Genomic DNA, 13,270 nt, shown 5'->3' on the forward strand with positions numbered 1-13,270 from the left:
CCACTTGAGGCCATATAATCTCCTAGTAGACGGAGCCCTAGAGCCAAGTATGGTTTCAACCACCCCCGCTGATAGACCAGCATTTAGGTACTGAACCCCCTCAGGGGCCAGACCCACAGTTTCCACAGCTCTGGACGAGGGTGGAAAACTGTGCCCCCTGCCTGAGACAACAGATCCCTCCTCAGAGGAATCTGCCGTGGCGGAGCTATCAGGAGTGAAATTATGTCTGAGAACCATACTCGGGCCGGCCACATCGGAGCAACCAAAAGTAGACTGATGCCCTTTTGGCGGACCCTTTCCAGGACTCCGGGAGCAGAGCGATCGGGGAAATGCGTGACAGGCGAGGCCTCGGCCAGGCCTGTACCATGGCATCCAACCCCAGTTGGGCTGGATGTGAGAGGAAGAACCAAAGTGGACAGTGGGGCGTCCCTCGAGACGCGGATAGATCCACTTCCGATGGTCCAAATTTGTCCCCTATCGACTTCACCTCTGGATGAAGTCTCCATTCCCAGGCCTCAGCCCCTGCCTCGACAGGATGTCTGCTCCCTGATTCTGAACCCCGGAACATACATTGCTCTGATAGACAGTATTTTCCCTTGGGACCAAAGAATTATCTGATGCGCCAGTCTGCACAGAGGGCGATCCGAGTCCCCCTTGTTGGTTCAGATAAGCTACCACTGATGTATTGTCCGAGCGTACTAGGACATGGTAACCTTAGATGTCTGGAAGGAAGCTCCTCAGAGCCCTGAACACAGCCAACATCTCTAGACAGTTTATGTGCCAAGAATGATGATGGTCCTGCCACAGACCCCTGGCAAAGCGGCCGTCCATGACCAGCGCCCCAGCCAGTGAGGGAGGCGTCTGTCGAAACGGTTTTCGGCGACATGGCGCTCCCAACACTGGCCCTAGGGACAGGAACCAAGGTTTCTTCCATATTAGCAGAGAACGAAGGCATCTGCGGCGTTACTCTGATTATACTGAAATGGATTCCCCTTGGGGAAAACCCCTTGGCTTTCAGCCACCACTGGAGGGGCCTCATGTGTAGAAGGCCCAAAGGTATAATGTTGGATGCCGCTGCCATGAGGCCCAGCAGTCTTTGAAACTGCTTTACAGTGATGGCCTGGCCTAGTTTTAACCCGGACACCATCGCCAGAACGGACTCGATACGTGCAGGAGACATGCGTGCCTGCATCGTAACCGAGTCCCACACAACACCCAGAAACGCTGTGCACTGGGATGGTTGTAACACACTCTTTTTGTGTTGAGTCTCAACCCCAAACTTCGAATATGGCCAAGGGCGACATCTCGATGCCGAACCACCATTTCTCGAGACTGGGCCAGAATGAGCCAGTCATCGATAAAATTCAGTATCGCGGATGCCCTGAAGTCTCAGAGGAGCAGGAGCTGCATCCATACATTTGGTGAATGTGCGGGGAGAGAGTGCTAGGCGAGCGGAAGAACCCGATATTGGTAAGCTTCAGCCCCGAGCGAACCTCAGGAACCTCCTGTGACATGGAAGGATGGGTACATGAAAATAGGCCTCTTTTAGATCTATCGTGACAAACCAGTCCTCGGATCTGATCTGACTCACGATGACAGGAATGGTAAGCATTTTGAACCTGAACCTCCTCAAAGGCCGGTTCAAAACTCTGAGATCTAAAATCAGCCTCAACCCCCATCCTTTTTGGAACTATAAAGTACCGGCTGTAAAGACCGGACTCCCTGTCTGAATGAGGAACACGTTCTATGGCCTCCTTCAGCAGCAGAGATTGCACTTCTTGTTCCATCACCTGAGCCTGCTCCGGAACCACTGTAGTCTGCACCACCCCAGAGAATTTGGGGGGGGGGGCGGTGCCCGAACTGCAGTCTGTACCCTGATTTTATTATATGCAGGACCCATGCAGTTATGTTGGGAAGATGATTCCATGCCTCTACAAAATCTACTAAGGGAACCAGCCTCTCGAGTGTTTTTCGAGCACTGTTCTCGACTTCCTGAAGCGAGATACCGGCAGGATTTAGTCGATACAGTCCTTGTGACCACAATTGATGTGTGTTTTTTATTTTTTGACGCGAACGGCACGGTGTGCGTTCGCTGGAAATTGATGTGGCCCGAAGCGTCAGAGACGGCGGGAACCGACACCGATTTCCTGAGGACTCCGCTGCGAGAGCAACCTCGGTTGCTCTGCAGTGGGGGGGGACAGCCCGGGACAGCCCTCCGAGGTTCTACCACCTCGGTAGGACCTCTTTCCCAAAGCTTCTACTAAGGGAACCAGCCTCTCGAGGCTGGCCTCGGGTGTTTTTCAAGCACTGTTCTCGACTTCCTGAAGCGAAAGATCGGCAGGATTTAGTCGATACGGTTTCTGTGACCACCATTGATGCTTGTTTTTTATTTTTTGACACGAACAGCACGGTGTGCGTTCGCTGGAAATTGATGTGGCCCGAAGCGTCAGAGACGGCGGGAACCGACACCGATTTCCTGAGGACTCCGCTGCAAGAGCAACCTCGGTTGCTCTGCAGCAGGGGGGGGGGGCAGCCCTCCGAGGTTCTACCACCTCGGTAGGACCTCTTTCCCGAAGCTTCAACTAAGGGAACCAGCCTGTCGAGGCTGGTCTCGGGTGTTTTTTGAGCACTGTTCCCGACTTCCTGAAGCGGGAAACCGGCAGGATTTAGTCGATACGGTTCTTGTGACCACAATTGATGCTTGTTGTTTTTTTTTTTATTATTATTATTTATTTATTTTATTTTTTTGGACACGAACGGGACGGTGTGCGTTCGCTGGAAATTGATGTGGCCCGAAGCGTCAGAGACGGCGGGAAACCAACACCGATTGTGTGCGGCCATGTAAGCCCTACTTATTAAAGCAGATGTATCTCTGCAGGGCTTACTAGGCAGCGCCGGGGTTTTAGCCCATATCCCGTGCCCCCAAAACATCGTCTGTAATCAAACACTGGGGCTGGAGATACGGGACGAATCGCGGTTTACCCCACGATCTCGTTTTAGATATCTTTGTGGAGATCGGGAAAAGCGGCAAACCCGGCGCTGAGGTTGTGATCTGTGCCGCAGGAAGCGCGCGTCTAATTTGCTTTCAACTTGCGTTCCCTGCTTATTTTGTGGCCAGCTGATATTCAGTCTGGCCACGGCACGCGTCACAACCTCAATCAGCTCCTCATAAGCTTGGCCAAAAACTGCCGTGCTTGGCTCACGGTCGATCCGCGATCGATGCTGAGCATATCCACTTCCTCGGAAGCAGTGAGCTCAAGCAACGGGACCTGATCATGGGCAGAAGAAGCCGCGACGCGGCTTCTGCACCACTCACAGTAGGCTCGGGATCCTCAAGCGAAGAATGAGAACGTGCGCAGCAGTCTCATTCTCATCTGCAAAATCCGCTGCGAACCCCGCGATTTCAATCGCCGCGCTGCCTCAACAGACGCGGGACCAAAACCGTGGGGAACGCGAGCCTGACCGTGCTCATCAAAGCACGCCAACCGGGGCGCAGCACTCTCATGGGTAGTGCTTCACAACTTTCACAGGCAGATCCCTCGAGAGCTGCCTGTGCGTGCTGCACTCCCAAACAGTTCACACATAAAGCGTGCGTGTCCCTACACGTAATGAAACGAGGGCAGGGGTGCACGCACTTCTTGAACTGTTCGGTGGCCATAATATTTTTAAATCAGACAAACAACACCAAATAAGACAAACAATTTCAACATAGAGCGCTTGCTGAAGAGCGAAAGCTAATGTGAGTGTGTACCGGCGTCACTTTTATGCATCCGGTTATGCCGTCACATGTTACGTCATGACGCAACACCAATCAAGATTGGAATAGTTTCATTCATAATTCAGAGGCGCACGCTAAGGAGCGTTCACCAAAGAGTCGTTTTCAACGACGCAGTGCGAGTTCCCTCGGAAGGGAACTGAAGAAAACTATCACAAACTCTCAAATTAGCTTCAGGAAATTTGAAAGCTGTAAGTTTTAATACTGCATTAATTGTACAAAATAAAACTTTAGGGTCATGTGAATTTCTTGAAATTAAATCAGAGAAAAACTTATGTTTATATGCCTTAACAAAACATTGATATTCAATCATGTAAAATTTCATACAACACCTGATATTTTTTCCGCTTTAATTCTGCTTTGGTACATTTCTGTCTGAGCACCTGAGTATGTTCGTTTAACCAGGGCTGTACCCTGGGTTTAGGAGTGTGACATTTATAAGGAGCTACAACATCCAGAATCTCAGTGCATACTGAGTTGAATGAGGAGACCAATTCTTCTATGCCCAGGCCAAGAGGTGGAGACTCAATGTTGCAAAAGAAAGGAGAAGAGTGATAAGCAGCTGGAAAAATGGCTAGATGTGGTAGAATTGATAGAACGAACACAGCAACCTGATGGTTTATGATTAGAGATAATACCAGAAACTGTAATATCAAACATGATAGGCTTGTGGACTGAAAGATGTCTTCAATAACCACATTTGAAACTGGATAGCCTAATGACAAAATCAGATACAATGTGTGGAACTTAAAACAGACTAAGTAAAATTAAATGTCTCTATTAGATATAAAAATTATTTAACCAAGGGCTTACTCGGGCAACAAACATGAATATTAAAATCACCAAAGATTAAGAAACAGTCAGAATGAGGCACAATACAAGAAAGAAGTATACTTAGGAGGTCTATATATAAGAGCACAAAGAACAGGACTATACATGTCCACTTTAAACATCTGAACTTCAAAAGTAGAATATTGGTTTACCAATAACCAACAGAAACTTAAATAATTTCAAAAAATTGAGGCAACCCCTCTACCTCGACCCGTGGTCCTTGGAGAGCTCATAAATTCACAGTGACCAGGGCATGCTTCTGCTAAGAACTCAAATCGCCTACACTTAACCAAGTCATAAAGAGAAAGTCAAGCTTATGTGCTGAAATAAAGTCAATGATTAAGAAAGTCTTGTTAAGGAGAGAGCTTACATTTAATAAACCGATCTTCAGAGTGGTAGAATGAAGGAAAACCGTGAGGTTGAGATGACAACAGCGGGACGTAACCCAGGGAACTGTGATTGGCGAAATTCACCCCTCGCCTACTACGACTGTGACATCTCTCTGATTCAGACTTTAATATCTGTTCCGAATGCTCTGGAAAAACAGGAACAAGACAAACATTTCTTGCAGCAAAAGCACGGTGCAATCTCCTCAAACGAACCAAGACACCACCACTCTTCCCTCATCTCCTATTGCGTTTCCTTTTATTCAAAGAGCAGTCCGGAATGCAACAGATATCCGCCAGCAGCAAAATAAAATCCAGAGGATCAGAAGCATTTTGGCCTCCAGGATTCCAACTCCAGAGATATGCCGTATAGTGTTGAATATTGAAAAGGAACTTGCGATCGTAAACTAAGAATGAGGTAATTCCTTGTGCAAACAGACAACAGTAACAGAGTGAATATAAACAATACATGAAATGTAAACACAGGATGGCAGCCTGTTGACAAGCACACTGGCGCCATCTTGGGAGTCCACTGAATGTGAATGTGATGTTATAGTTGACTAAATGCAGTATATGTATGCATTTCTGGCCTTTTTAAATGAGTTGATGGCGAGCCAATCTAAATCGGATACTGGACAAGAAAGAAGAAAAGTCATCACACAGGACCAAAACGGTATCTTGATTTCCTCTATTCCTTGCAGGTAAAATAATTCCTGGATAGAGACTGTGGTTCTTCGTATATGGAATTTGGAAATGAGATAAGTATAAGAATTAACTGATATCAGTGATCGATTTAAACTTTGAAATTAGAACTTACCATTATCATACATGACATTTAAAATTAAACAACACTTGCAGTCAGTGATTTTGAGTTTGTTGGATCTGAACAAATCTGTGTTATATTTCACTGTATGAGTATGTGGTATGTGGTAAATGTTTAAGGGAACAGTTTATTAAAATAATTATTTAATACTTACATTAATTTTGGTCTCCTGTCATACCTCAGCAATTATCCTCTACCTTCATAGCCGAGCGTAGTGGTCTTCTGAATTGCTAATTGGTCCAAAAGGGAAAAACTAAATTATAAGTAACATGACCAGTTACATTAAGTTACAACACATGCTCCCTGTTGCTAATCCTGAAAATCGAATTAATGCGTTCATGACCTCAAGACTTGATTATCGTAATGCGTTACTGGGAGGATGTCCTGCAAGTGCAATAAATAAACTTCAATTGGTTCAAAATGCTGCAGCCAGAGTGCTGACTAGATCCAAGAAATATGATCATATTAGCCCCATTTTATCATCGTTACATTGGCCACCTGTTAAATTTCATATTCATTTTAAAATCTTGTTAACTATGTACAAAGCTTTGAATGGTCTAGCTCCACAGTACTCAAGTGACCTTCTACCACACTATATTCCATCATGTTTAGTACAATCGCAAAATTCAGGCCTGTTAATAGTTCCTAGAACATCAAAATCCACAAGATGAGGTAGATCCTTTTCCTATTTGGCTCCTAAACTGTGGAAGTCTCCCTAACACTGTTTGGGACGCAAACACACTCACCTCAGTTTAAGTCTAGACTAACGACTCATCTACTTAGCAAGGCATACACCTAATTTATCCATCAACTCATAATTAGGCTGCTTAAGTTAGGTCTGCCGGAACCAGAAACATTTATCATGCTCTGTAACTCTGCAAAAAATGTTATGGCATCTACGCTAATGTTATTATATTTGTTTGCCTGACTCAAACTCGGGATTCATATCTCAAGGTTACCAGAGCCGTCCAGATCCAGCTCAGTTCCTGCTTGGTGTCAGACTCCACTGCTATGTGTCTCTGAGTGATGACAACTAAATGCAGCCAGTGCCAGCCAGATACACTACAGTCTATCACGATGGATTTCAGGAGATGAAATGATGCCAACTCCAACCACAAGACATGGGATACTTCATATGCTTGAACCTTGCCACTGCCTGAACCTTGGAATTAGGATAGACTTCACCGAAATGACCTGCGATCCACCTCACTAATCTCTGCCTGCATCACCTTGGTCTAATGATGGACTAAACTTTTAAAATGCAATACACAGACTTTCAGTTATTTGCCAACAAAAGCCTTCATCGGCCAACTAACAAAGGACCTATGTGAACTTATGCAGTTAATCCAGGCTGAACTTCAAATGCATTAGTCATTAATTTGACAGTTCATACAAAATCTTTGTATAAACACTAGCCCTTAACACTTACATAGTTTACTAATTTTAAACCATGACCTGCACTGCACATAAATAACTAACACTGGAATTATATTCATGCTGGTTAGTCAGAGGGGAACTGGCCCTCACAGTGAGCCTGGTTTCGGCTAAGGTTATTTTTCTCCATTAACCAACATCTTATGGAGTTTTGTGTTCCTTGACAAATGCGAATGCAAGTACTTCCTGGTTTCAATGCAGGATCCGATAGATGTCGTTTGTCAATGACTCGGCATAATGTGTCTTATCCTAGGGTATGATGAAACAACATGTCGTGTTGCTACGTCAATTACGTTAAAACTAACTGGTTCTAATTGTGTAATGTGACTAAACATCATGAAGCTATGTCACAATAACCAATTAGGTTTGATGTATCAATGTAGCCACCATATTTGATTTCAGCACATATTTCTGAAAGAAAGTCATAATGTTTTGGAGCGACATTAGGGTGAGTAAGTTGAGCCAGTAAGTTTACATTTTTGGATAAAATATTCCTTTAAGCTTTTGTGTAGACAAAAAATACTATATTCCATATTTACTTTTGTGTAGCATATATACTTTTGTGTAGGTACATTCCTTTCACTTATTTTTGATGACACCTATAAAAAAAACCTCTTGCTAAACCCAACCGATGAAGTGACGTAAATGGTGGTTTATAGTGATTTTAGTGTTGTTAAAACATCCACCAAATGTTGACAGGTTTGCTCTTATCATCTCTAAAGTAATTTCAACTCTCAAAGTTTGCTGATGGTGAAGCGCTAGTCTCACTCGTTCGATTTCACAACTCCTACACATTTCACTTGTAACACAGATTGCATTTGTGAATAAATTCAGATTGAATTTAAACATGTGTTTGCAACACCACCAAACCACACCACAAAATATTTGCTTTCCCTCAAAAATCCCATACCTTCATCAGGGCTTTGGATCTCAGTTAAAAGAGTGTTATTATTTGGTTTGAAATGCAAGAACACGCTTAGATCTCCATGACAGCCCTCACTCCTGTATACCCCAGAGAGGGAGAAAGGAAAAGAGAGATAGAGAGACAGAGATACTATAAAGGCACACACACCTGTTTATTTGCTCAGCTGCATCAAAGAACAGAAAATGGGAACTGTGAGGATTGTTGACTTACTTAAAATTCACTCAAATTTATTTTGAATTTGTTGACTGACAGGAAGAAAGGCATGGTGGGTTTTAAGGACAGTAAAAAGTTGATGAGCAACTTCATCCTTAAAGTCATCCTTAATGCAAACGTTATATAAAGATGCATTTCTTTCCTACTGTATCCTGAGAATACAAAACCTATTCAGTATATGTTAACTTATGAAATGGCAAAAGGTTTCCAAACCTATTACCTAAGAGGGGAAAAAGTATACACAAAATCTAATTGATCACATAAAATGCAACAACTTTTAGACAAAACAACACACCTGGCTCCCACTGTAGTAAACCAACAAACCAAGGTGTTTTTGAATTAAGAACGACTTCCCACTATAAAACTGTAACACAAAATCTATGTTCAAGTTTATTCGCAAAAGTTATGCAGTAGTTACACAAATTGCAAACAATATGCTACAAATGGGTCTGTGGTATTTAATTTTAATTTTATTTGTTTATTTAACTGTAATAATACACTAGGCATTTTTACACACAGACAACCGATGCCGTGTACATAGGGCATATAGCATAAAGCTAATTTGCATTCCCTGTCCCCCTGATTAGGCTTTTAAATAAAATCAAAACAAAAACACAATCATCACAAGAAACAAAACAAATTATGTATATACAGATAACTATGTGTGTATATGTTGTACCTAATTCAAACAATGGCATATTGACATGTCTAAGTACATATGTAACTTTATACAAAGTCACAAAACATCAAATGTAGATTATCTTACATACAGACAGAAAAGATAAACTTAATTAACCTGAATAAATGTCATGGTTACTGTCGTAACCTCCATTCGCCGAGGGTGGGAATGAGATGTTGTGTCGAATGAAGTGACACAAGGGGTCTTCCTTGGATGCCGAATCGTACCTCTGAACCTGAGAAAAGGCCAATGTCAAGTTGGCTGACAGAATTTGCATGCCCTGCCCCGGACATACGGGTTTAAAGGGAAACGGGGCAGCGAATGCCAGTCAGGATTTTGCACTGAGGAGCCAAAAATGAAGCCATCCTTGATGGACCTACAGGAGAGCCATGGCATGCAGGGTGGAGGCGGCCTGTCCGGCGGCGCTGTAGGCTTTGGAGATCAGTGATGACGTCGTCCTACAGGCTCTAGAGGGGAGAACCGGGCGGTCCCGCCAGGTGGCGTCATTCTCTGGGCACAGATGGATCGCAACCACCCTATCCACCTGGGGGACTTCCGCTCCGCCATCGAGGGAGGCGGGGGCGTGGCTGTGAGCAGTGCTGGGCGCCGGGGTACCAGTCATCAAGCCGCAAAGGCTGTGGTGACCTGTGGCGCAAAGGCTGTGGTGACCTGTGGCGCAAAGGATGGGGGGGTTCCAGGACAAGCCCGGGAAAGCATGTTGGCCTGCAATTGAGCTGAATGGGAATGCTAAAGAATAGCTTTTTTTCAAGTATTATAAACCTCCTTGTGAAAAACACAAGTGATTTTCAGAATAAGAGACCCAAGGCCATAACAAAATAAAAGGCCATCATCCAAAAAATTTGACCTTTCATGGTTAGTAGAAGGGACCCCAATTTTTTCAAACAGCAAAAGAAAGCCAAAAAATACTCTTTACGGAGTATACATGTATGAACAGAAATGAATACTGGGTTAACTCATTTGCAAAACCACAGCAGCAATTATTCAAACAACACATCAACAAGAAATAAACTACAACGACTGTCATTATGGATTGCGATTTGTGTAATGCAGTGCTGCACAAACATACAAACTTATGCATGTCATACTATCAGCCCCTAGAGCTCTACATTTCTCTCCCTGTCTCTCTCTCTCTCTCTGTTTCTCTCTTTCTCCATCTCTCATTCCTGTCTGCTTACACACAAACATTCCTAGATTCTCAATCTTCAGTTGTCTCACATTTTTAAATCGATTACTCTATCACAGAACAGCTGTTGTGTTTTGTGAACCATGAGCTGCTTTAGACATTAGTTATAACACACAGACAGTATCTGGACGTCGCTGAGAGGAAGACGTTCCCATTTCTGCGAACTCGAATTCTCACATCACAAATTCAGCAGGGCACATCACCATGAGCCAGGGTTAGGCCAAAGTGGTATGAGCAAAATCTTAATTTCATGGTATTTCATGGAATATATCAGAGCATGTGAGTGGAGCGGAGTTAGCACGGAGCCTTGAGCGGTGATAATTCCACCTGAGCGGAGATCGCCTTTTTGAAGATACCGTTCTGCTCTCTCAGGCCGCTCAGTGCCGCTTGCTCAATCCAGAATGCGCTTTGTGATATGCTGGTTTGAGAATCTGCTAAATAAGCAATAGGCTTGATGTTATGGAGTTCTAACACTGTTTTACTGAAGTTGCAAACCTTATAACCCCAATAAATGCAAAGTATTAATCAAAGCTAAGAATGAAGAAATCGAAAGAGAGTGTGGAGAGACTTTGAGAATGAGCAAATATTCCTTTTGGAATTGTATACGGCACATTGCCGTATACATTTGGCTTGAATCCTGGCTTACACACACAGAAAACCAATAAACATGTGTGGAGCATTCTGCTTTCATCTGATCTTTCATAATTTTACTTTCCAAAGTCAAATCCACCCCTTAACAAGAAGTGAAATGTAAAAAGATGATTCTAGATTATTGGCTGCAGATAACATCTTCCGACATCGCTTGCTGTATTCATGCGCAGAGAAAAGGCTATAAATTATTGTACATAAGAAAAAAAAAATCTTAAACGAAGGCAGTGTAATTTGTGAAAAAAATCATTTGTATTTGTTTTAGGATTATTAAACATAATTTCATCTAATATATACTGTATATATATATATATATATATTGTACAAAATCGTACTTTACGCAGGACAAATAGTTTTTATTTGTTAAATCCATGGTTAAACCTTGCTGTACAAATATAGAGTGCATACACAAGACATGATAGTTTGATGCAAATAAAGTCCAGATTCACTTTATAATGCTTTATAAATATAAAAAAGGGTATAAATATGGTATTTACTAATATAATAATAATGATATAAATAACCACAGTCCTTTAGTTTGTATATGATTCGTACATATAAAATTGTAGGGAATATTAATAAAGCAACAACACTGAAAAAGAGAAAGACATTCACTGCTGCTTTCTTGATAACTTTAATACACCCTTTACAACTGAACACAAAATTAGTATGAGAAATTACTCATTTTAATTTACAGACCCAAAGTCTGATAGCATTAAATCAGAAACATGTTAATGTATCAAATCTACAGAATAATCATTCAAACAAACAATAATGAATTTCACTTTTACCTGCAATATTTTTTTGGTATCAGTCCATCTTTTCATTACTGCCATAAAGGACTCAAACAAACTTTAAAGTTGAAAAGATTCTAGTTGTCTGGATCGGTTGTGTCTCTCAGGTCCAGTTTAAACTGAAAAGCGAAAATTTGTTATGTTTTATCACTTGTAGAGGCATGTTTGATGACTTGTTTAAAGTAAATAAAAGTAATTTAGATCTGAAATTTTTTAAGACATTATTTGAAGATGTTCAATGATATATGTGCTAACAGAGAAATATTTGACTGATTACAAATGATAAGGAAGTTCTGGTTGTCCCGATTATCTAACAGCAGTTGTAAACCAGTCCAAAATAAACAGCAAGATTTTATATACAAAAACACAACAATACAATCACATAATTTCAAATGTGTTTGTTACTAATCATTTGATAATTTAATAAAAGTCGGCCTATAGTCTACAGTATATTTCACCCAGAGGGGCACCTCAGCCCATGTTGGCAAAAGGGCAGTTGCTTGGGCCACTGTAGCTACCCCCTGTGTGCGTGTTTGAAACCAAGTATACTACAGAGAAATTTAATGTCGGTGCGGGATTTAAGTGAACGCTTTTTTACCAATGAGAGTGAGCGGTACTTGAGCAGAACATCTGCTTGGGCTATGAGCGGCGGAGCGCACGTGCATGGAGTGGGATATTGAGCTCACATGCTCTGGTATATATATATATATATATATATATATATATATATATATATATATATACCAGATTCAGGTGGCGAGAACGTAGACCTCCTTGATGATTTATGTAGGAGACTGCTGCTGTGTTGTCCACCCGCACAAGGACATGGCAGCCTCTCAGATGCTGGAGGAAGTGTTTCAGGACCAGAAATACCGCCATCAGCTTGAGGGAGTTGATGTGTCAATCGAGCTGATGACCCTCCCATTCCCCTTGGGCTGGACGACCGCACCCCAATCCGTCAGAGAGGCGTCTGTCGTTAGCATCCTGCGACGACATGACGCACCCAGAGTGGGACCCAAGGTAAGAAACCGGGATCTGAACCACATAGAAAGGGAACGAAGCGCTCGGCGCGTAACACTTATTTGCCTTAGGGGATTGGCCCTTGGATGAAATCTCCTGGCTTTTAGCCACAGCTGAAACAGTCTCATATGGAGAAGACCCAAAGGAATCACTGGGAACGCAGACGCCATGAGACCTAGTATTCGTTGATACTGTAAAACAGTCCAACCTTGACCTAGCCATAGTTCTGGATGGACATGACACGAGCGGGAGACAACTGTGCCCGCATCGTGATCGAGTTCCATATAACCCCTAGATAGGTAATTTCCTGGGTCGGAGAAAGAACGCTCTTTTTGACATTGAGTCTTAGACCCAGAGAAACCAGATGAGCCAAGACAGTGATGAACTACCAGTCCTTGAGACTGTGCTAGAATCAGCCAGTCGTCTAAATAATTCAGAATGCGGATGGCCTGGAGTGGCAAAGGATCCAGTGCTGCATCCATGCATTTCGTGAATGTGCGGGGTGATAGGGCTAGGCCGAATGGAAGAACCTGATACT

This window comes from Xyrauchen texanus, chromosome 19 (assembly GCF_025860055.1).
Source record: "Xyrauchen texanus isolate HMW12.3.18 chromosome 19, RBS_HiC_50CHRs, whole genome shotgun sequence".
Lineage (NCBI taxonomy): Eukaryota > Metazoa > Chordata > Actinopteri > Cypriniformes > Catostomidae > Xyrauchen > Xyrauchen texanus.